The sequence below is a fragment of the Schistocerca nitens genome, chromosome 10 (assembly GCF_023898315.1).
Source record: "Schistocerca nitens isolate TAMUIC-IGC-003100 chromosome 10, iqSchNite1.1, whole genome shotgun sequence".
Lineage (NCBI taxonomy): Eukaryota > Metazoa > Arthropoda > Insecta > Orthoptera > Acrididae > Schistocerca > Schistocerca nitens.
The window spans coordinates 65961288-65986057 of NC_064623.1; the positions used below are offsets into that span (position 1 = coordinate 65961288).

The 24770-nt window shown below is 39.5% G+C and overlaps 1 pseudogene; it reads right to left on the bottom strand.

The window, feature by feature from the left end:
- Window positions 1–418: 418 nt before the first annotated feature.
- The window catches only part of LOC126210271 (glycine N-methyltransferase-like), a 266966-nt pseudogene continuing 242614 nt past the window's right edge, over window positions 419–24770 (bottom strand).

Here is a 24770-nt window from a genome sequence, read left to right on the forward strand (position 1 = left end):
GCCTTTCACCTCAGATGGAGTTGCAGTCTGGCCTTAGTGTGCGGAGATGAATGTGGCCGTGTGTGTGTGTGTGTGTGTGTGTGTGTGTGTGTGTGCGTGTGCGCGTGTGGGCACGCGTGCACGCACGCACACACACGTGTGTTCCATTTTGTGTGAGTCTGACAATGGCCTTAGTCCGATAGCAGATAATACCTAGTAGTGTCATTTAAATGTGCTTCAATGCCTCTTCTATGGGGCGAGCAGCAATCTATACTTTTCATACTGCTGCTATTTCATTCCAAATTTTTTTGCTGCCCACGTACTTTTGTTTCATTTAAATGTGCTTCAATGCCCCTTCTATGTGGTGAGCAGCAGTCTATCCTTTTCATACTGCTGCTATTTCATTCCAGATTGTTTTGCTGCCCACATATTCTTTTTTTTTAATTTCACAGTACCACTCATTTGTAGTCATTTAGAAAGTATCACATAATATAACAACACAGTTACTAGCGCAGATGAAGGCTTTCTGTACGACGTGAATATAAAATGCAGGATTGTCAATCTCGTGAAGCTGTTTGAAGTCACCATACAGTGTGTGCTGAAGTTCTGTATTAATTTGCAGAGTAAGAGAACAACAGAAATTGTAACTTCCGTGCTTATGTGGAAGCAAAGCCAACTGTAGTTACTCTGGACTACCTGCTCGACATGTCTGATGAAAAAGAGAAGAATGTGCAAAACGGAGTAACTCCTTTGTGCCAAAGACATCTTGCAGCATCCTCTTAAATACCTCCAATCTGTGCGGGTAGTACGAGAGACAGAACCTGTTCAAAAGAGGTCAAGCAGTATATTACTTTTTGGTTCTAGAAAGTAGCAGTGATTTAGCAGCTTAATTTCTTTTTATGAAAAACATTGAGTTTAAAACAACTGACAAAAACATTGGTGAATTTTATAACTACCTAGCAATTGTGTCATCAGGAGTTACTCCGTTTTGCACATTCTTCTCTTTTTCGTCAGACATGTTGAGCAGGTAGTCCAGAGTAACTACAGTTGGCTTTGCTTCCACATAAGCACGGAAGTTACAATTTCTGTTGTTCTCTTACTCTGCAAATTAATACAGAACTTCAGTGATAGCAGGGAGGTGTGACTAATTTTATGTCATTTTGTTTACTGCTAGTAAGTTAACTGACTGCAATAACACAATGAACAATTTGAGACAATTTTTAATTCTTTAGCCTTAATTTACAATATCACTTCATAAAAACTAGGAGAAGAAACATGTACTTAGCACAACCACATTATTAATTATGCCAAACCGGGAAAATTGTTTACCATGCAATAATCGATTGTTAGCATTGTTCTGTCAGAATTTCAGTTTACTTCATCAGTGAACATTTCTGTTTACGCCCTGCAAAATGACTTTCTCAATGGAAGAAAGAATTGAAATTGTGGAAGCATATGTGAAAACACATTCAGTTAAGGAAACATGCAAAATTTTCAGCGTCAAGTATCCAGGTAGATGACTATCAGCAAAGAGATCAATACAAAGTATGTAAAACAACTGGCACACCTACGAATCTGTGCAAAATGTAAGACAACAAGCAATTGCTTCGGTTCACCACACCAGAAGTTGTTGCAGACATTCGTCAAAGAATTATTCAGAGCCCAAAGCACTCTACATGTAAATTGGCTCAACAGGTGCATGTAAGCAAATATGAAGGCATATCATGTGACAGTTCTGCAGCAATTATGGGAAGATGGCAGATAGAAATGTGTTGATTACAGCACGTGACTATTAAATAACATCAACGATGATTTGTTAGATGCTTTCCATCACATCTTTAAGGTCATGTGAATTCACAGAACATGAGGTGTTAGGCAACAAAAAACCCTAACACTGTGTGTCAGCAACCACTGCATAATGAAAAAATTGGTGTTTGGTGCAGCACAACAGGAATGTGCGTTTGGTGCAGTATAACAGGAATGTGCATCATTGGACTGATATTTTTTGCGACCACCTTCAACACAGTTGCCATGTATGGAAATTTTTGGTACATTTTGTGACCAACTCACTGAACATGAAAGACAATACTGCTTCTTTCAGCAAGTGGCAACATACCACACATCGAATGTGCCCCTGAAAAGAGTCCCTGATGTCTTCATTGAGGAACAAACTGTCAGCAAGCATTTATGGCCACCACATTTGCTGGATATAACAACTTGTGATTTTTTCCCTGTGTGGACACTTGAAGATGGAGGTCCATGAAACAAATTCACACACAATACAGGAACTGAAAAACATCAGTCGAAGTTGTTGCCATCAATATCCAAACTTTACGACAGGTGTATCTGATTATTCTTAGATGTGCACAGCTGTGTATTGATGTTGCAAGGGGCCACTTTCAACATCTTCTATAAATGTATTTTTCACTGTATTTTTCATCATAAGTAAGTAGTAAGATCGTTTCATTAGGGCTCCTTGTTTTCATAATTTCACTGCATTTTCTTTATAATTACACGGGCTACTTTTATTGGCCCCACACTGTATTACCTCATATCTTGCTGCCATTGTGGGCTTCAGTCCAAAGACTGGTTTGATGCAGCTCTGCATGCTGGTCTACACTGTGTGAGCCTTTTCATCTCTTAATAATTACTGCAAACTATGTGCATTCAAACCTACTTATAGTATTCACGCCTATTTCTCCTCCTACAAGGGTGGTTTGAAAAGTTCTCGGAACGGAATAGAGAAAAAAGTACAGAACTTTTTTTTTTAGTTTTCAATGTAGTATCCTTTTAGATTAATTCACTTGGTCCAATGATGTTCCAGTGCCTTATCCCATCTCGAAAATGAGTTTCCTCCAGGCCTGCAAAATAGTTGTCAAATCCGGCTATCAATTCTTTGTTTAAGTGATCTTCATCCATCAAAAAAAAAATTTTGGTTGTCTGACAGAGCCATATCACTTCAATAAGGTGAGTGTGGCAACAATTCATATCTTAGTTTGTGTAATTTTGCCATGGCGACAGCACATATGGGCGGGAGCGCATTGTTTTGGTGGAAGATGACTTTCTTCCTTGCTAAACCTGGCCTTTTTTCACGAATCTTTTGTTGCAATTTGTCGAGCAGGTTAGCATCGTATTCTCCAGTAATTGTTTGCATTGGGGAGATAATCTACAAGCAGAATCCCCTTCGCATCCCAGAACACTGATGCCATGGCCTTTCCCACCGAAGGAATTGTCTTTGCTTTCTTTGGTGGCAAAGAATCAGCATGTTTCCACTGCTTTTACTGTTGTTTTGTCTCTGGAGTATAGTAGTGCACCCAAGTTTCATCTGTGGTCACAAATTGGCACAAAAAATCTTGTTCATTTCTCCTAAAATGGGCCAAACATTGTTCCGATATGTCCATCCTCATGCGTTTTTGATCCGGTGTCACGAGTCGTGGCACCCATCTTGCAGTAAATTTTTTCGTTTCCAATTCTTCAATTAAAATGTGATATACCCTTTCAGATGATATCTGGCAAGCGTGAGCAATTTCACGCACTATCAATTGGCAATCCTCCATGACCATTTTGTGCACTTTTGAAACGGTTTCTAGAGTAGTGACACATCTTGGCCGATCACTGCAAGGATCATCATCTAAGCTCTTCCGACCAAATTTAAATTCATTTTGCCACTTGGCAACAGTTGAATATGAAGGAGCAGAGTCCCTCCAGTGTATTCCAGAAATCGACATGAATGTCCTTTGTTTTAATACTTTGCTTTTTGAAGTACTCAATCACTGCTTGAATCTCGATTTTTTTTTTTTTTTTTTTTTTTTTTTTTTTTTTTTTTTTTTTCCATCTTCACAAATCCCTATCTGGGAACAACAACAGATGCACATCACCGCCACAGCACTGACATGGCACATGTTTACAGGCAACAGTCTAATGAATATCACGTGATCAAATCGTTGCACTAGCACTGACATCTTGTGGTGATTCCGAAAACTTTCCAAACCACCCTTGTACAATTATTAGCCCACATTTCCTTCCATTACCAAACTGATGATTCCTCGATGCCTCAGGGGGTGTCCTACCAACCAAAACCTTCCTTTAGTCAAGTTGTGCCACATATTTCTTTTCTCCCAAATTCAATTCAGTAACTCGTGATAAGTTATGTCATCTAGCCCTCTAATCTTCAGCACCAGATTTCAAAATCTTCCATCCTCTTCTCATCTAAATCCTGTATTGTTCGATGTGAGCTGCCACATATGGCGGTCACACGTGCTTGAGGTATGCTCGCCTGTGTGAATGAATATGTTATGGACTGGGGGCTTCTGAAAAAGACTAATACGGGTGTCCTGGTAGGATGGATGTGTGGGTTCTAGGGTAGCACACACACAATGAAACAAACACAGAATAGCGAATAGTAAAATATATTACTCAACTTCGGTAATGCTGGTTACAGCAGTTGGAGAATGCAGGTTTAACCTAACTGTCCTGCACTGACTACAATTTCATGAACACAAACTAAATAATGTTCTCTGAACTAAAGTACAAAAAAACTAATAAAACTAATCTTTTGTCTTGATGTACTATTTTTAGAACACTTACAAACTAACAGTACTCAGTTAAATCTCTACGCAGGCAGTCTCTGTCCATACACTATACTTCATTTCACTGTTCTGGTTCTACTGAAGACTAACCACTATCTATCAGCCACTGTTCTATCTCACTTGATAATATGAAGACATAATGAATGTTCTGCAGGAACTCCCCAGCATGACTTGGACTGACTGACAAATGACAACTTCTACTCATGCACGGTTACTTATGTGTGCGACTCTCTACCTGATGATGCTGCCAATCCAGGGGGTATGATTCGCATGGGCAGTGGGATTAAACCACGTGCACTGATGTTCCTCCTGCGGATGCATGTCCATGGCACTTCTAGTACTATCTGTCACAAATTCTTCTTGTGTAGTATCTCACAGGATGTGGGTGTGTTTCCTTTTGGACGAAGGCTTTGGCTAAAAACAAATTTGTAACTGTCTTTTCATTCCCTACCCCCATGAACCACGGACCTTGCCGTTGTGGAGAGGTTTGCGTGCCTCAGTGATACAGATGGCCGTACCGTAGGTGCAACCACAACGGAGGGGTATCTGTTGAGAGGCCAGACAAACGTGTGGTTCCTGAAGTGTGGCAGCAGCCTTTTCAGTAGTTGCAGGGGCAACAGTCTGGATGATTGACTGATCTGGCCTTGTAACATTAACCAAAACGGCCTTGCTGTGCTGGTACTGCAAACGGCTGAAAGCAACGGGAAACTATAGCGGTAATTTTTCCCAAGGGCATGCAGCATTACTGTATGGTTACGTGATAATGATGTCCTCTTGGGTAAAACATTCCGGAGGTAAAATAGTCCCCCATTCGGATCTCCGGGCGGGGACTACTCAGGAGGACGTCGTTATCAGGAGAAAGAAAACTGGCGTTCAATGGATCGGAGCCTGGAATGTCAGATCCCTTAATCGGGCAGGTAGGTTAGAAAATTTAAAAAGGGAAATTGATAGGTTGAAGTTAGATATAGTGGGAATTAGTGAAGTTCGGTGGCAGGAGGAACAAGACTTTTGGTCAGGTGAATACAGGGTTATAAATACAAAATCAAATAGGGGTAATGCAGGAGTGGCTTTAATAATGAATGGGAAAATAGGAGTGCGGGTAAGCTACGACCAACAGCACAGTGAACGCATTATTGTGGCCAAGATAGACACGAAGCCCATGCCTACTACAGTAGTACAAGTTTATATGCCAACTAGCTCTGCAGATGATGAAGAAATTGATGAAATGTATGATGAGATAAAAGAAATTATTCAGGTAGTGAAGGGAGACGAAAATTTAATAGTCATGGGTGACTGGAATTCGACAGTAGGAAAAGGGAGAGAAGGAAACATAGTGGGAGAATATGTATTGGGGGAGAGAAATAAAAGAGGAAGCCGTCTGGTAGAATTTTGCACAGAGCATAACCTAATCATAGCTAACACTTGGTTCAAGAATCATAAAAGAAGGTTGTATTAATGAAGAATCCTGGAGATAGTAGAAGGTATCAGATAGATTATATAATGGTAAGACAGAGATTTAGGAACCAGGTTTTAAATTGTAAGATATTTCCAGGGGCAGATGTGGACTCTGACCACTGAAGAAACTGCAAAAAGGTGGGAATTTTAGGAGATGGGACCTCGATAAACTGACTAAACCAGAGGTTGTACAGAGTTTCAGGGAGAGCATAAGGGAACTATTGACAGGAATGGGGGAAAGAAATACAGTAGAAGAAGAATGGGTAGCTCTGAGGGATGAAGTACCGAAGGCAGCAGAGGATCAAGTAGGAAAAGAGACGAGGGCTAGTAGAAATCCTTGGGTAACAGAAGAAATACTGAATTTAATTGATGAAAGGAGAAAATATAAAAACGCACTAAATGAAGCAGGCAAAAGGGAATACAAATGTCTCAAAAGTGAGATCGACAGGAAGTGCAAAATGGCTAAGCAGGGATGGCTTGAGGACAAATGTAAGGATTCATATCTCACTAGGGGTAAGATAGATACTGCCTACAGGAAAATTAGAGAGACCTTTGCAGAAAAGAGAGCCACTTGTATGAATATCAAGGGGTCAGATGGAAACCCAGTTCTAAGCAAAGAAGAGAAAGCAGAAAGGTGGAAGGAGTATATAGAGGGTCTATACAAGGGCGATGTACTTGAGGACAATATTATGGAAATGGAACAGGATGTAGATGAAGATGAATGGGAGATATGATACTGCGTGAAGAGTTTCACAGAGCACTGAAAGACCTGCGTCGAAACAAGGCACCGGGAGTAGACAACATTCCATTAGAACTACTGACGGCCTTGGGAGAGCCAGTCCTGACAAAACTCTAACATCTGGTGAGCAAGATGTATGAGACAGGCGAAATACCCTCAGACTTCAAGAAGAATATAATAATTCCGATCCCAAAGAGAGCAGGTGTTGACAGATGTGAAAATTACCGAACAATCAGTTTAATAAGTCACAGCTGCAAAATACTAACACGAATTATTTACAGACGAATGGAAAAACTGGTAGAAGCCGACCTCGAGGAAGATCAGTTTGGATTCCGTGCAAATATTGGAACACGTGAGGCAATACTGACCCTACAACTTATCTTAGAAACTAGATTAAGGAAAGGCAAACCTACTTTTCTAGCATTTGTAGACTTAGAGAAAGCTTTTGACAATGTTGACTGGAATACTCTCTTTCAAATTCTAAAGGTGGCAGGGGTAAAATACAGGGAGCGAAAGATTATTTACAATTTGTACAGAAACCAGATGGCAGCTATAAGATTCAAGGAGCATGAAAGGAAGGCAGTGGTTGGGAAGGGAGTAAGACAGCATTTTAGCCTCTCCCCGATGTTATTTAATCTGTATATTGAGCAAGCAGTGAAGGAATCAAAAGAAAAATTTGGAGTAGGTATTAATCCATGGAGAAGAAATAAAAACTTTGAGGTTCGCCGATGACATTGTAATTCTGTCAGAGACAGCAAAGTACTTGGAAGAGCAGTTGAACGGAATGGAAGTGTCGTGAAAGGAGGGTATAAGATGAACATCAACAAAAGCAAAACGAGGATAATAGAATGTAGTCGAATTAAGTCGGGTGATGCTGAGGGAATTAGATTAGGAAATGAGACACGTAAAGTAGTAAAGGAGTTTTCCTACTTGGGGAGCAAAATAACTGATGATGGTCAAAGTAGAGAGGATATCAAATGTAGACTGGTAATGGCAAGGAAAGCATTTCTGAAGAACAGAAATTTGTTAACATTGAGTATAGATTTAAGTGTCAGGAAGTCGTTTCTGAAAGTGTTTGTATGGAGCGTAGCGATGTATGGAAGTGAAACATGGACGATAAATAGTTTGGAGAAGAAGAGAATAGAAGCTTTTGAAATGTGGTGCTACAGAAGAATGCTGAAGATTAGGTGGGTAGATCATATAACTAATGAGGAGGTATTGAATAGGATTGGGGAGAAGAGAAGTTTGTGGCACAACTTGACTAGAAGAAGGGATCGGTTGGTAGGACATGTTCTGAGGCATCAAGGGATCACCAATTTAGTATTGGAGGGCAGCGTGGAGGGTAAAAATTGTAGAGGGAGACCAAAAGATGAATACACTAAGCAGATTCAGAACGATGTAGGTTGCAGTGGGTACTGGGAGAGGAAGAAGCTTACACAGGATAGAGTAGCATGGAGAGCTGCATCAAACCAGTCTCTGGACTGAAGACCACAACAACAACAGGACACCATGTTGCTGTTAGTTGTGTGTGTGTGTGTGTGTGTGTGTGTGTGTGTGTGTGTGTGTGTGTTAAGTGTGCAATTTTACATTTCTGGACATTTAAAACAAGTTTCCAATCTGTGTACCACTTATAAATTGTACCAATGTCTGACTGGATATTTGTACAGTTGCTTTCAGACTGTAGTTCACTGTAGACAACTCCATCATCTTCAAAAAAGTCCTAGTTCAATATTACATCATTAATTTACAATACAAAGAGCCCAACACAAGTCCATGGGATACACAAAAAGTTTTGTCTACATCTGTCGATGATTCTCAATCCAAGATAACTAGCTGTGTACTTCCTACTAAAAAATCCTAAATACCGTCACAAATTTCACTAGATGCCCATAAATCATACTTTTGATAATAAGCGTGGAGGTCATCCTGTGCAAGATACCTCACCATGATTGACCTCAGAATATGTTCTGAGATTCTACAACAAATGGATGTCAAGGACACTGGACTGGAATATAGTTTTGTGGTCACTTCTGCTATCTTTCTTTTCGACATGTGTGACCTGTGCTTTCTTCTAACTACTGGGCATGTTTTTTTGTTTGAGGGACTTACAATAAATTATCATTAACAAATGGACCAACTCAGCTACAAATTTGGTATAGTATCTGATAGGGAGTCTACTGGTTCCTGCAGGTTAGCTCAATTTCAATGATTTCAGCTGTTTCTCAATGCCACCATCACCAATATTGATTTCATTCATATTTTCAGTGGTACAAGAATTAAAAATTGGGGCAATACCCCTGGTTTTCCTTTGTAACGGGACATCTGAGAATGGAGTTAAGTATTTTGATTTTGCTTTGCTACACTCAGTTTCAGTTCCTGTCTCACCCATGTGTGATAGGACATTAACTTAGATGCTAGCAGAATTTCTTTGCTTTTTGTGAGAGATCTTTCAACAATAGTCTGCAACGTTAGTTGCCAAAGACCTTACACATTGCTGTCTTGACAGCCAGATGCATTTCATTCAGCATTTCTCTATCTATATCTTTATGCTTTGTTTTACACCTATTACGCAGTTGTCGCTGTTTCTTTACAGTGACTGTATAACCATCATCAACTGTCCAATTGTGTACACATAGGCACCCACTACCATGTGGCCGAGTATACTGCCGAGAGCCATGCTGAGGCAGCAGTCTGCTGCCTTGATGACCGTACGTGCTGCCAGGACACCACCAACAACTGAATAAAGAATGTTATACAAATGAGCTCTCCCGACTCCGCACTTGCTGTGGTAGTATGGTTTCCACACACTGAATTCTCAAGTAGAAACAGCCATCCCAGCTAATAGTTGTGTCCGCATTGCTGATACCATTATAGTACATCCAATGTTAAACATACTGTATTGTCACCAGACACTAAAGGCGATCCCTCGTCAATGACATCTTTACCATTAGGTTCCAGTAGCTCAAGTTCATTCCACTGATAACACACTGTTATACGAATGTTCTGGGCCAGCCTCTTGATTTTTTCCCGTAATTTTTCTTCCGAGATTTTTTTCTGAAGCTTTTATGTTGATAGAGGCATGTAGGTAATTTAGTTTTTCTTTCCTCTGTATGATGTACTTTTTTGTTTAATTTCTTTTGCTGTTTGTCTTTAATTTCTTTTGCTGTTTGTTCTTTCCGTTTCCAAGCTGTTTTAGTGGCTCTTCTCAGACCCAAATCTCTCAAACTTCTAATCTTTTCTGTTCTTAAGTCCAACCTTCACAACCACAGCTCAAAATGGTCCAAATAAATGTTCTGACGAATTTCTTCCTTATTTCTGTATTAAGATGGTTGTTTACTAATTTCTCTCATTCATTGTGTCATTATAGCTTCTCCAGTTCCTTTTACTTTTCTGAATCTAAATTTGTCGGTCAATTTTATATTTTAGACTGTAATTCACAATACTAAGCAGAGTATGTGAATCATGGCTTGGTGTTCTACAATTTTGACTATCATCAGCATTTCCTTCTCAGGTATGGTAACTGTTTTACTTTTTATTAATCCCAATTGCAATGCCCCACCCTTGTAGCAGACAGACATAAATCTGTGCAACTGTTCTTTATTCTTTATCTCCTGGGTTCTTTAATAACTCAGGAGGGATGTTATCTGCTTCAGTTACTTTGTTGTCATTTAAGTAATTTAACAACTTCGCACAGCATGACAAAATCGCTATGTAACATGTCACCCGAAGTCAGAAAAAACCCTGTCACAATTTGGTTGTGATGGAGAACTGATGGTCACAATAAAGGTGTCAGTCTTCTATATCTCTCCCTGGCATCAAAAAATAACTGAAAAAGTTGAAAATAAATAAGTCACCAGGCCCAGATGGAATCCCAGTTCAGTTTTACAGAGAGAACTCCACAGCATTGGCTCCTCACTTAGCTTGCACAGACTTAGAAAGCATCCAACATGCAAAACTCACATTGTCCTTGTCTCACACGATTTTCTACAAACCGTGGATGAAAGGCAACAGGCAAACTCCACATTCGTGGATTTCCAGAAAGTATTTGTCACTATGGCCGACTGCACACTGTCGACGAAGGTCTGAGGTTACGGATTAGGTTTCAGGTATGTGAGTGGCTTGAAGACTTTTTAAGCAGTCAATTCCAGCACACTGTCCTCGACATCGAGTGTTCATCAGAGACAAGCGTAACATTTGGATACAGCATTAGTAGTGTGCAGACACACACCGTCACATAGATTAAAAATCCAGGTGTAATGTTGCAAAGTGATATGCAATGTAATGAGAATGAACGTTTGAGGATTGTGGTAGGGAAGGTGAATGCTTGGCTACATTTTACTGGAAAAATGTAGCTCATCTATAAAGGATATAGCATATAGAAAGTTAGTACAACCGATTCTTGAGTATGAATTGAGTGTTCGGTATCCCCATGAGGTCTGACTGAAGGAAGACATGGAAGCAATTCAGGGGCACTCTCCTAGATTTGTTACCGACAGGTAACTGAGATGCTTCACGAACTGGAGTCCCTGGATGGAAGACGATGCTCTTCTCATGAAGTACCATTGCAGAAATTTATAGAACTGGCACTTGAGGCTGACTGCAGAATGATTCTACTGCCTCCAACATACACTACGTGTACGGACCATGAAGATAAGATATGTGAAATTAGGGCTCATACGGAGGCATATAAACATCCATTCTTTTCCTTGCTCTATTTGTGAATGGACCAGGAAAGGAAATGGCTAATAATGGTATAGCGTATCCTTCTTATGGTGGATTCCGGAGTATGTATGTACATGTGGGTGTACATTATTTCTTGGTGTTCTTTGTATCACATTATCTGTTAAGTGACCACGTGCATCGGCATGTGCATCTTGATTACAATCTCATATTCAACCAATTTTTTAGATTGCCTTAAAACCTGTTAGGTTTGACCAGCAAGGAATCATTTCACAATTTTTTAAACTGTTTTTATGGTATCAGCAAGTCCTTCTAAGCCTTTATGACTATAGAAAGGGAACACTTTTTCAAATGTCTTCTTCTTCTTCTTCTTCTTCTTCTTCTTCTTCTCGATCACCAGAAACACATTGAGACTACTCTGCCTCAGTCTCTTTGTCGAGTGGGTGCAACTGAGAGCAGGTTGGGATATAAAGTAGCAGCCAGGCAGGGATCCTCTTGCCTAAGTAATCCTTATACAACTCAGATGCTACACGTCCCTCACAGGTTGCCCACTAGTGAGCATTCCACCTCAAGAGCCATGCATCTGATCAGCACTCTGCGCACACTGAGGTCCGGTGTTTCTCTTATACATCCTTGTGATCCGGCCAGCTGAGTCTAAATCTCTGTTCCCTGTGACACACACAGTTCCACATCAATGCCATACAATGGTCGCTGGAGTGCGCCTGGAACTTACGGTAACAGAGGACAGTTGGCACTCACCTGTCCTGAGCTCAGGAAACGCAAGTTTGCTACACCCGTACTGGCAAACAGAGGTCGACCTCCCTGAGGTGCTCCCATTTGACACAAATCGTACGGCACATGTCGCTTATCGAATACTACAGATGTGGTGAGTGTAGCCCCGGAGCAGCTGGTCAAAGTCACAAAAAATGGTTCAAATGGCTCTGAGCACTATGGGACTTAACATCTGTGGTCATCAGTCCCCTAGAACTTAGAACTACTTAAACCTAACTAACCTAAGGACATCACACACATCCGTGCCCGAGGCAGGATTTGAACCTGCGACCGTAGCAGTCGTGAGGTTCCTGACTGAGCGCCTAGAACCGCTAGACCACCGGCTTCGAAGTCGCAAACACCAGCCTTGATGTGTACATTATGGTGGTCAATCAGATTCTGCTGTACACTCACAAATGCAAATGTTGTCTACTATCAGGTTCTTTATGGGTACTCATATTTAAGCTCGAATTACAAGCAAACCAAGAGCTCTATTGCAAAATCCGTTATACTAAAATTTTCTAGTTTTATTCTGCATTAAGCTGTGTGGTGCAGTTTAGTTTTAAAGCTCAATATGTATATTTTTTATTTTAGATTGTAGTAAGCCTTGTCTTATTTTCGGTGTCTTCCCTACAAACTGCTCACTTCGAAAACAATATAGCTCGAAATGTGTTGGTCCGATGTTAATGAAATTTTAGTAGGTTATAGGCACTTACCATATTGTTTGTGGAAATCTCAAGTTACAGAATTCTTCAATCACCCAAAAAAGTTCTTACGGTTTTTGTAAAGTAATTTTCTCTCAGCACAGGATAAACACATAACGAAAACTGTGTGTTTATTTTGAAGATCTCTTTTGTAGTTGTTATAAGCTACAACAACTGTGACCTCAAGTGTAATACAGATTTCATAAATAGCGATATTTAAGACTGGTTTGTGCATGTTGGGCCTTGGGAATAACAGAGGGTGCAGTTGTGGAATCAGGTGCTTGGAATCAGGTGCTAAGTTTTCCAACAGAAAATGGGTTCGTAGCAACAACGCATTCATTTTCAAAGCCGTGCATGCTGCTAACCAGAACAAGTCTTAAATATCACTCAATAAAATCCGTATCACACTGTATGGTCACAGTGGTTGTAGCTTCTCACAACAACAAAAGAGACATTCAAAAACAAATCCATGGTTTCTGGTATGTGTTTATCCTGGGGCTGAGCAAAAGTTACTTAAAATAAACCGTAAGAGCCTTTTTGTGGGTGACTGAAAAAATCTGTAATTGAGATTTCTACTACAAATACATGCACCAATAAATTATTAACATTTCATTAATGTTGGACAAATACAGTACATCACAAGCTATAAAATTTTGAATTGAGCAGTTCATAGCGAAGACACCGAAAACCGGAATATCCTTACTACAATGTAAAATAAAACATATATCAAATTTTAAAACCAAATTGCTTCGTATAGCTGAATGCAGAATAAAACAAGAAAAATACTGGTAAACTCATTTTGTGATAGGTCTCTTGGTTTGCTTGTAAGTATAGCTTAAGCTTGAGTCTCCATAATAAAAAATCTGACAGTAGTACCCGATGAGAAAGGTAGGCGGGATTCTACTAAACAGTTCCCCCTTCAGTATCTAGTACTGTGTCATACACTGCAACTTAAGGGACAGAGATCTGGAAATTACGCTGGACGTGAGACATCACTAGGGTACTTGCAGCCATCGAAGTGGTGAAGGGCACAATCCTCCTGAAACCACATCTTCTTACGGTCGACGGGATGTGCTCTTCGATAGATTTGAAAACAGTGCACCTTCTGAGAGGTGATTCTGTTTCACTGAAAGATTTCCTTGAGATGTCCATCATTTTCTGGGTTGAAATCCCAAATTTCTGTTAACCAGTTTTTGTTATTTATGAGATCGAGATTTCTTTCTTTAATTTTCGTGGCCATAAGTGACATTTTGTAGGTTTCCTCATCACTTATTAGTGACTGCTCCACGTTCAGCTATGATTTACAGTTTTTTATTAATGCATCTGTAAGTCATATGTTATGGTTCAGGGAAATTTGGAATTTCGACCCCAAAAAGGCTGGACATCTCAGGGAAATCTTTGGGTTCAACAAAGTCACCACCCAGAAAGTTTACCATCATTTCCTTCATTACCGTCATCTGACATATTGTGCGCCACACCATATCGTTATGTAATAGTCTTGAGTACACATGAAATTTTCGCAGGAAGACGCCTCAAACTGCCATTCCCAGACTTCAATATCAATGGACTCCAATAGGATTAAAATATTGAATTTCAAACAGGAGGGAGTTGACAAAGTATTGATCTGCATTGAAATTACTGGAAAACAAGCGAAGGCAGAATATCCAGTGCCAATCTAACAAATGTCAAATGTATGTTCAGATACAGATCAGCACACGCAAATGACAAGTACACAGCTAGATGATAAATGCTTATGCACATGTTTCTCTCTGTCACACTTGAATATGTGATGAGACACAAGACCTGGAGTCCGAGTACCAGCAGACAGTGCAAGGTGATACCCCAGGTCACCAAGTGCACCGAAAGTAGCTATGATTAAGCAACAAGTCGAAGCCACCTTTTCTGATGCAACTCCACAACTAATTGTTTCTGAACCAGAACCTGCAATGGTGTGTCTATTTGTGTTTTGTCTTACAGAAAACAATTCCACTGACCTTTCAATGATTTCTTCTATTGCAGTTTGTCCACATGCCTTCCCTTTTATAAAATTTCAGTGTTCGTTGGCTAGACAAAGCTGTAGTAGAAAATACATACCTCTACAGTTCACATCAAAATGTCTTTCAGTGTCAAGTTACCTGGACAAGTAATTGAAAGATAGTTTGTGAGTAAAAACTTTAACTTCTTTGATACAAAACACCATCAATCTTAAGTTACAGTTTTGTCTCTCACAAGCAATCGCACTCACTCATAATAGCCAGTAACAAACAGATTGTCTGTGACAGAACACTCCCTCAAACATTGCACAATTTGGCCACTACTCATGATCAGTTAGAGGTTGCGCCTTGTACAACATGCCATGTGGATTTTGTTTATTAATACACTCCTGGAAATGGAAAAAAGAACACATTGACACCGGTGTGTCAGACCCACCATACTTGCTCCGGACACTGCGAGAGGGCTGTACAAGCAATGATCACACGCACGGCACAGTGGACACACCAGGAACCGCGGTGTTGGCCGTCGAATGGCGCTAGCTGCGCAGCATTTGTGCACCGCCGCCGTCAGTGTCAGCCAGTTTGCCGTGGCATACGGAGCTCCATCGCAGTCTTTAACACTGGTAGCATGCCGCGACAGCGTGGACGTGAACCGTATGTGCAGTTGACGGACTTTGAGCGAGGGCGTATAGTGGGCATGCGGGAGGCCGGGTGGACGTACCGCCGAATTGCTCAACACGTGGGGCGTGAGGTCTCCACAGTACATCGATGTTGTCGCCAGTGGTCGGCGGAAGGTGCACGTGCCCGTCAACCTGGGACCGGACCGCAGCGACGCACGGATGCACGCCAAGACCGTAGGATCCTACGCAGTGCCGTAGGGGACCGCACCGCCACTTCCCAGCAAATTAGGGACACTGTTGCTCCTGGGGTATCGGCGAGGACCATTCGCAACCGTCTCCATGAAGCTGGGCTACGGTCCCGCACACCGTTAGGCCATCTTCCGCTCACGCCCCAACATCGTGCAGCCCGCCTCCAGTGGTGTCGCGACAGGCGTGAATGGAGGGACGAATGGAGACGTGTCGTCTTCAGCGATGAGAGTCGCTTCTGCCTTGGTGCCAATGATGGTCGTATGCGTGTTTGGCGCCGTGCAGGTGAGCGCCACAATCAGGACTGCATACGACCGAGGCACACAGGGCCAACACCCGGCATCATGGTGTGGGGAGCAATCTCCTACACTGGCCGTACACCACTGGTGATCGTCGAGGGGACACTGAATAGTGCACGGTACATCCAAACTGTCATCGAACCCATCGTTCTACCATTCCTAGACCGGCAAGGGAACTTGCTGTTCCAACAGGACAATGCACGTCCACATGTATCCCGTGCCACCCAATGTGCTCTAGAAGGTGTAAGTCAACTACCCTGGCCAGCAAGATCTCCGGATCTGTCCCCCATTGAGCATGTTTGGGACTGGATGAAGCGTCGTCTCACGCGGTCTGCACGTCCAGCACGAACGCTGGTCCAACTGAGGCGCCAGGTGGAAATGGCATGGCAAGCCGTTCCACAGGACTACATCCAGCATCTCTACGATCGTCTCCATGGGAGAATAGCAGCCTGCATTGCTGCGAAAGGTGGATATACACTGTACTAGTGCCGACATTGTGCATGCTCTGTTGCCTGTGTCTACGTGCCTGTGGTTCTGTCAGTGTGATCATGTGATGTATCTGACCCCAGGAATGTGTCAATAAAGTTTCCCCTTCCTGGGACAATGAATTCACGGTGTTCTTATTTCAATTTCCAGGAGTGTAGGTCACAGTTTACATACTGTAATCGGAATTTCACATGTTTGTCTTTTTCACACATTCATGGCCACTTTGAAACACTTCACAGTCAAGTTTTAATCATTATTCTGTAAAATTTTCACATCTATTCAGAGCTGCTTATATCCATATATGAACATATCACAGCTTGGATCCAAAATGGCATTAGGTTCATAAAGCAATTCTCTTAAGCTCACAAAATACACATGAATGAACTGCCCTCTGATTGACTGATATACATCATAACCAATCAAATATTAGTATTAACCCACGCAATCCTATATCTTACTTTTGACCATTCATGACTTAATAATTTTTATGAACAGTTCATCAAAAGAACAAATTTATAAACTCCACAAATACCAAAATAATTCCCTCTTTGAATAACAAAATTATCATAAAATATATCTTGTTTTCCCAGTCCCATAATCTGCCTAGCTGTAGTTTACGATTTCTCTCTTTCCGTCCACAATTATAATGCTAAAATACACTCATTTAATAGACAGAAAAATTCACACCATCAATCACATTAATTAACAGATTAGCAATAATTAATGGAAGTCATTATAATGGCAATAAATACAGTTCTGTTTCCCAAATATATGGTTTTAGCTATTTGATAATTTCATAGTTCAGAAAATGCTGATACCTTTCAGTCACAGACGAAACAACTTGCAGCTAGCTCCTGGATCCAAGTGCATCTATCATGTGAGACACGACTCGTGTATGAAGCTGTCTGCCTCCTACTTACTTACTTACATAAGTGTGACGCAAGGTGCTCCACCTCGAACCTTAGCGCAATTTGTAATGAAATCACTCAGAATATCTCTTTCTCTCAAAGAACAGTTCAGTTTGCTCTACTCCTTCAAAATTCCCTGAAATTACTCCAACTCTTCAGGTAAGTTCAATCACCTTCAGAATTCCCAATTTTTGAGGTTTTCCAGGCAAGTTGTAGCACTGCATCTTCAATGAACATCAGGTGAAGTGGCCCATCCAATCTTCAGCCACACTACCCGATACCTCCATGTATCCTACTGTGCAAAAGCATTTCAGTCAAGAAACGCAGCCAGATAAGTGTGGCTCTGACAGACAAGCATGTCATACGTATCTACCTGTCTGTGGCAATAGACTTATTCTTATCAAAATGACGCTGTCATGAAACTTTTCTCTGAATGTTCATTCTGCTTTCCAGGCCATAGGTCCTGCTGCACCATACATTAAACACACACAATGCTCCCCCTCTGACGCCCGATCATGAACTTGTACACAGTAGTGAGATTCACAGGTGATGATGAGTTGTTTCTTGAGGCAGCACCAACAATACTGATGTAATAAGCGGTTGTTTGTCAAGAAACATATGCAGTTCCCAAACAACTGTCTCACACACACCACCCCTTCAAAGTCTTGTAGTACCACCTGAAATATTTCCATCCAATAGTTTTTCCGTGATCTTAAAACACTCATTTTTAGCTCCTCTAGCAGCCTAATAATAATGGAACACACAATTTGCTGAAAATTCCTCTTTAGTCATCAAGACTCAAGTTTCTTTCTTTTCTTCCTCAATGGCATCGGTACATGTAAGAAAACCACTTATAACTACATCCTTCTGCCTTCGTGCACCACAGTAAAAGTAAAAAGTAAATAAAACTTCACTATGGAGGGAAGCCCAGAACTGGACAAGACTAAAAATGAAAATCTGAGATGTGCAGTTTGCTGAAGAGAATGCACAGATTAGACCACTTAACTTGACAATTGTTTCATTCTTTCACAGAGATCGTAGGGTTTAGCAGCACAAAACGTACACCTTTCCTGAGCCGTAGAAAAAACCTCCCAGACCGACTGTCATCCTGTAACTCTCACTATTCTGACAGAGATATGAATACTTGCAAAAATTCTCCTATACCAATGTTCTAATCGCCCATATAAGATAAAAGGAATAGTAAGAATCATTGGAATGTTAAAAAATAGTTTTGGCATATCTCCATATTAAAGCTGCACAAAAGTCACAAAACCATTTCTACCAAACTTCCATTAAGCAGAACTTACATTGTAGTACAGACAGTGCTTCCGAGTTTTCCCAGTCTCCAGAATGTCATCATAGTTCCGATGATCAATGAGAAGCAATCCTCCACGTTTTACACATTTCTTGAAATTTTCCAGAGCCTTCCTGCAGCAGTAAAAAACAAAAGTTTTGCATCACTTTTTTTTACATCAGAATGGTGAAAAATATCAGTATACAGACACTACATTATCCAATTATAGAAAATCAGCATAATAAACACAAATACGCATAATGGATTAAAAAACCTTTGTTTACAAAATGAAATATCAGTGTCATCTGCCACTCTTGCTTATACAATAAAACCCCCTTTTTACACTTTCAGTAGAATGTGTAAATGTAAAATGCACAAAAGCATACGAAACAACAAACGAAAATGAATCAATTACTCTTACTGTCATTCTCTTTATACTGTTCAAAATATGAAATAAAAACAATTAAAATTTTGCCTGTTCACAAAAATCTGAAATGTGGAAGCAAAAATCTTTTCAGAAACAACATTAAAAAGATATTCACATTCTAATGTGAGAATTATTATTCACAGTCATTATAACATTATGGTAAATAAAACTTTTAACACAAACATAAAGATGGCAGTCTTCGTAAACAGACAACAATGAAATCTACAGCTCGTTGCCGACAAGGAGGTCACTTGGTTCATGGATGTCCTGGGTGAGAAAGTGGTTGGAAACTGTCATCGTGTTATGGAGCACATAGAGGAGGTATGTTTACTTCTGACATCAGGTCATATCAAACTTAAAACTGCATGGATTAACATATTCCACACAGAAGTAATAACGATTCGTAAAAACCCATTATAGAGATAGCCACCTTCAAAACATGTATTTATTTGTATAAATTACTGTGAAATTAAATTAAAGCTGTTGTAACACAACACAATAAGCAAATGGAAGGTTTATACTAGAGCTACAAGCGTCAGATCGTGGTTATCATTAAGGCAGTGACTTTCCAACCCTTCCAAACACTTCCAACTTATAACACAGGCAGCTGTGACCAAACACACCGAAAATGAACTTCTTGCTGCCTGCACTAACTCTGATTAGCACAATGAACAACTTTGCATATATTGAGAGTTTTCTGCTTTGTTGCAAAACTGATTTTGAGCAGGAATACAATGCACTTTTTGTAGAAATATCAATGTTAAAGGTCTTGATAATACCAAACAAAACTTAAAATGCAAAAAAATGTTGCAACACGGAATCATTAATGATCGAAAAGCGTTGTACTGAGAGAACAGGACTTCTGTTGGGACCGACAAAAATGAACGTAAAAAGCGGGAAAATGTAACATGTGAGAACATAAAAATGGGGTTTTACAGTAGATCTAAAAATGGGATTTCACAGTAGATCTGTACAAAAGAAAATGAGGATGGGCTACCATCAATGATTACTGCACAGCACATATAAGCATGTAAAACATCAGTGAGGTTCCAGCTACAGTTCTCTCCCTCCCTCCAATCCACAACCCCTCCTTCCTTCCTTCCTTCCTCCCTCCCTCCCTCCCTCCCTCCCTCCCCCCTCTCTCTCTCACACACACACACACATACACACACACAAACAAACACACACAGACTTGTGTCTGTAATGACACTGACAGCTTGTGAATTTGTGAATGGTTGTCCAAGTAATTGGAAAGAGAAGAAAGGGGCAAGTGGAGAAATAAAACAGGGGATGGGTCTGAGTGGTAATGACAAAGTGAGGATAATAAAAGATAGGAGTCACAGATCTGGGTATGTGGAGCACAAGAGACTGGAAGTAGGAGGAAACAACAATGAGAGAAGGGGGAGGGACGGGGGATGAGTGGGTTGGTAATGGTGCTGGGGGAGGGGCAGGGCAGAAATCTGGAGAAGTGGAGCATGTCTGCTGTCTTGCCCCCTTCCCTCTCCCCGAGCCACTCCCGTCCTGTCTTGATGTGGCTCTCTCCCTTTGTAGACATGCCTCTTTGTCAGAACATTCCGGTTTGCTTTTCTAACAGCCACTAGCTTCATTAGCAGCCACTATCGCTTTCCAGTAGCAGACCAATGCACACATAGTTTCTTTCATTTCACAGAAGAAAAGGCGTATCTGCCACTGTAACAGAACTGATCAATACAGGTTATTTGGTTACATATGGTAGTATACAATACTCAAAGTTGTGGACCTCATCATATTTTAAGTACAGGACTTCACAATACAAGACTTTTTTCTGCAAATATAATAATTCTTCGTTCTGTCATCACAGTTAAACTATAACAAACTATCTTGTAAACATAGAAGCATTAAAACACGTTTAATTAGAATGATAATCAAAACTTTCATTTGTTTGACATCGACTATATCAATGATCACTATCAATAACGTTATTTATTTTACATTTAAATTTGAAGAAGTGACATAAAAAATAGAATATAAAATATACTTTGGAAATTTTTTGTAAATGTAACTTGAAGAATTGATATCTCACATTACCATGTTCAAACTCGAGTCTATTGTAGCTCTCTTTGTATCTGGACGAAGAGTCACACACCCCATACTGTTGGATGTATCACGTTCTTTGTTCATTTGTGTTGTTTTTCACAAATGTGCATACACCAACTAACTAATAGTAACAGAAGGATAAAATGAAGTTTAAAATACAACTCACATTTGAAGCAAGCATCGCACAAGATCATAAACTCACCACCTTTTTGCAGCCATGCAAGAATTAATCATACTCTTACAGAAAACAAAGCCAACATAACAGTTCCTGTCAGGTTTTTATCGTCACAGTTAGCTGAATTTTTTCAGAATAACCCAGTCTGATTTTGTCACAACCAAAGAGGATACTAACATTAAAAAACCAGGTTTTATGTTAGCTATAGAAAGAACCATATTACTTACTTTTGGTCTCTCTGGTCTCCTGTGACATCGGGCAGATGCGCAAATGAATTTCCGAGGCAGATCACTGCATCGAAGCCATCTCCAACAAGGTCAGCTATATCATCGGCGAGGGTCAGCCAATTGGCTTCCTCGATTACTGAAAATGTCTTTACAATTATAACAGTGAACTAGACAAATTTAAGCTTACAGGCAGTATATCATAAGACTTAAACTTAAACTTCATCTCAGACACAAACCACTTGACAATTTCAAATTAGGACAAAGTTTGGTTAGCAAACTTAATTAAAAAGCACAGATTTTTCACTTTTTGTTTGTTTTGTTAACCGCCTACATTCTTCCTAGTATTACAATTTACATAAATGTTGAAGAGCTTTAAAAAGAGCAGATACTGAATAACCCAGTTAAAATACACTTTTAGAGTATCTTCAAGATATTTGGTCACGAATGGAGGTTTGAACACTTTGTCTCCTTCTTCTTTTTCCTGGCTTCATCTCCTATCTTCACAGCGTCTGCATATTAATCTGGATTTGACAATGACAGTGACAGAAGGTGGCTGTATGCCATTCCTCTCCTTGATGGTACTACTTACACATGATCTTCAGTACACTGATAAATTGTTGGTGCAAGGTGTATGTGCACTATTCACTATTTTATCTGTTTTCTTTATTCACTTAACACCCTCTGACAACTCAAATAATTCGAATCTAGCCTACAGTTTAACAACTGTAGTAGTTATTGACAGTAGGCATTCTGCTGACAACCATTAAAAATATTTATTGCTATTTTAATTTAAACATTTTGTCATTTTATAGCTAGTGAAAACAAAAGCTGCCACCAAATGAAGACCAATGGCATTAAATTTAAAGTAATATAGCATTAAAACTAAAAACATAAAAAGTACTTACATAAGACACCAAAGCCCACTCTTCAACATTAAGTTCTGACATTACAGAACACAGTTTCCAGCAGTTCAAAAGCAAATATGTACTTTGGTACAAGTATACTCATCCTATCAAACACCATGTGAGCATTCGAATTAGGTAGTGGTTGGATTTCAATAATGGTAAAATGGTGAGCGAGTAAACAAACAGTCCGTGTGAGCTCAGAACTAAAAAGATATCAATATCTGGAGTTGATATCATACAGCTGTCGGATGCATATTGTAATGAATTTGCCTCCTCGGAACTTTTGCACGTCAATTGAAATGTTCAATTCCATACAAATTTTGGCCCAACATGAGTTAATTTTCATATTAAAATTATATATCCTACATCCAAAGTTTTTTTGCATATATTTGATTGCAAAAACACTATTTTTCTGATAACATAATTTTATTTTCCAAATTGATCCATTTTGCAACACTGACCTCAAAGCATGAAAATCAGTAATAACAACTGTCAACTTACATGATTCAAGAACTACTTTACAGTAAAGATAATATTGTTATGCCTCAGTTTTCATATAAATAAAATTTCTGTCTTTATTTACAATTTTTCTAATTTTACTATCAATAATATAACTGGCTGCGTACAGTTACAGGAAGCTGTTATTTTTCAGAGTGTCAAAATTTGCAGCCTTTGTTATGAACTTTTAGGCACATAAATCTTCACATAAATAATTATTTCCAGAGAACATTGTGTAAGTTATAGTCAAAAAGCAACTTTAACTAAGAAAGTACTGTTAATAATAATTTAGATTATAACTGGTTCTAGAAGGAACTGAAAGCTATGTACGAAATAGTTATAGAATTTTTAGGCTCCAAACACGCCAGAGGTAACAAGAATTAACAATATTCCAGTGACTTGTCATTGAAACACCTTGGACCAATAATTTTGGAGAGCTTATATAGAAACAAAGAAGACACCCTAGAAAACAAGGCAGCCATAGCAAGATTAGTAACATTTATCTGCCAATTTCAAGTTTACTCCCTTCAAAAATTATTTAAACGTTGACATCAACAGAATAGACAAATGAGTGTTGTAAATTTTGCATCAGTTTATCCATGAAGATTTAATAGAAGGGAGTAACATTATATGTGAGTATGTCATTCAGGATTAAAACATTACCTGGAATATTACAGGAAACTTACGATAGGGAAGCAGATAAAATTACAGTGTAAATGAGAAAAGTGTAAAGAAACCTCAAGTACATACTGGCTGTGTACATGAAAATCAAGTAAGATGATGTAGATCATCACCAGAGGCAATGGAAGAAATACGGATAAATACAAGAAATATAATGAAGTTATGTTATGCGAAAAAAAGTGTTTCTGTATAAAATAAAATGCTACAAACAGTAAGTGAAATCTGGGGTCTGGGGGGGGGGGGGGGCCTGCAGATGCTAGTTAGGATGTGTCTGACAATAAAAGTGACATTGCAGTAGATGACGGGCAGATCAGGGGGACATTTTCAATGTCATCTTGGGGAAATTGGGAAGACTGGACACACAATTTGAATATTGAAAACTGAAAACAAAAATAATATTGAAAATTTAAAATTGTAGATGCAAACAGAAAATAATATTAATATTGAAAACTTAAAATTATCTACGCAAACAGAAATCAAAAACAATAACAATGAATTAAAATCAGGGTAACAGGAAACAGTGAAAGAAAATAATGAGCAGTTGGGTTTTAATCTATAATATCAAATATCAGAACTAATGAAAGAGACAAAGGCAAGTTTTAAAAATTTGAATGATAATTAGACACTGTTGGAAACAGAATTATGATTTTCACAAACAAAGTCAAAGATAGTCGTAGCCCAGTTGTTAAACAAGAACAATCTGTTGTAGAAACTGATACTACTTTTGTGGTACCAGAAACATGTGTTAACACAACCCTGAAAATCATGACCTATCCAGTGTCAACAAAACTAAAATTATTTCTGTTGAAAACTATGATCCAGTCAGGGCTAATGAAGAATCAGAATTACTAGTTAACACTGATTCTGTCACTTGAACATCTGCATGCATAAAAGTATTTTCAAATACAATTCTTTCCTTCAACAATTTTTTGTTATCTTCTAATCAATTACAGCTTAACTGGTGCTCATTGTACCCAGAACAATTCTGTGAACAGTTTAGAAACAGTAATGTACAGG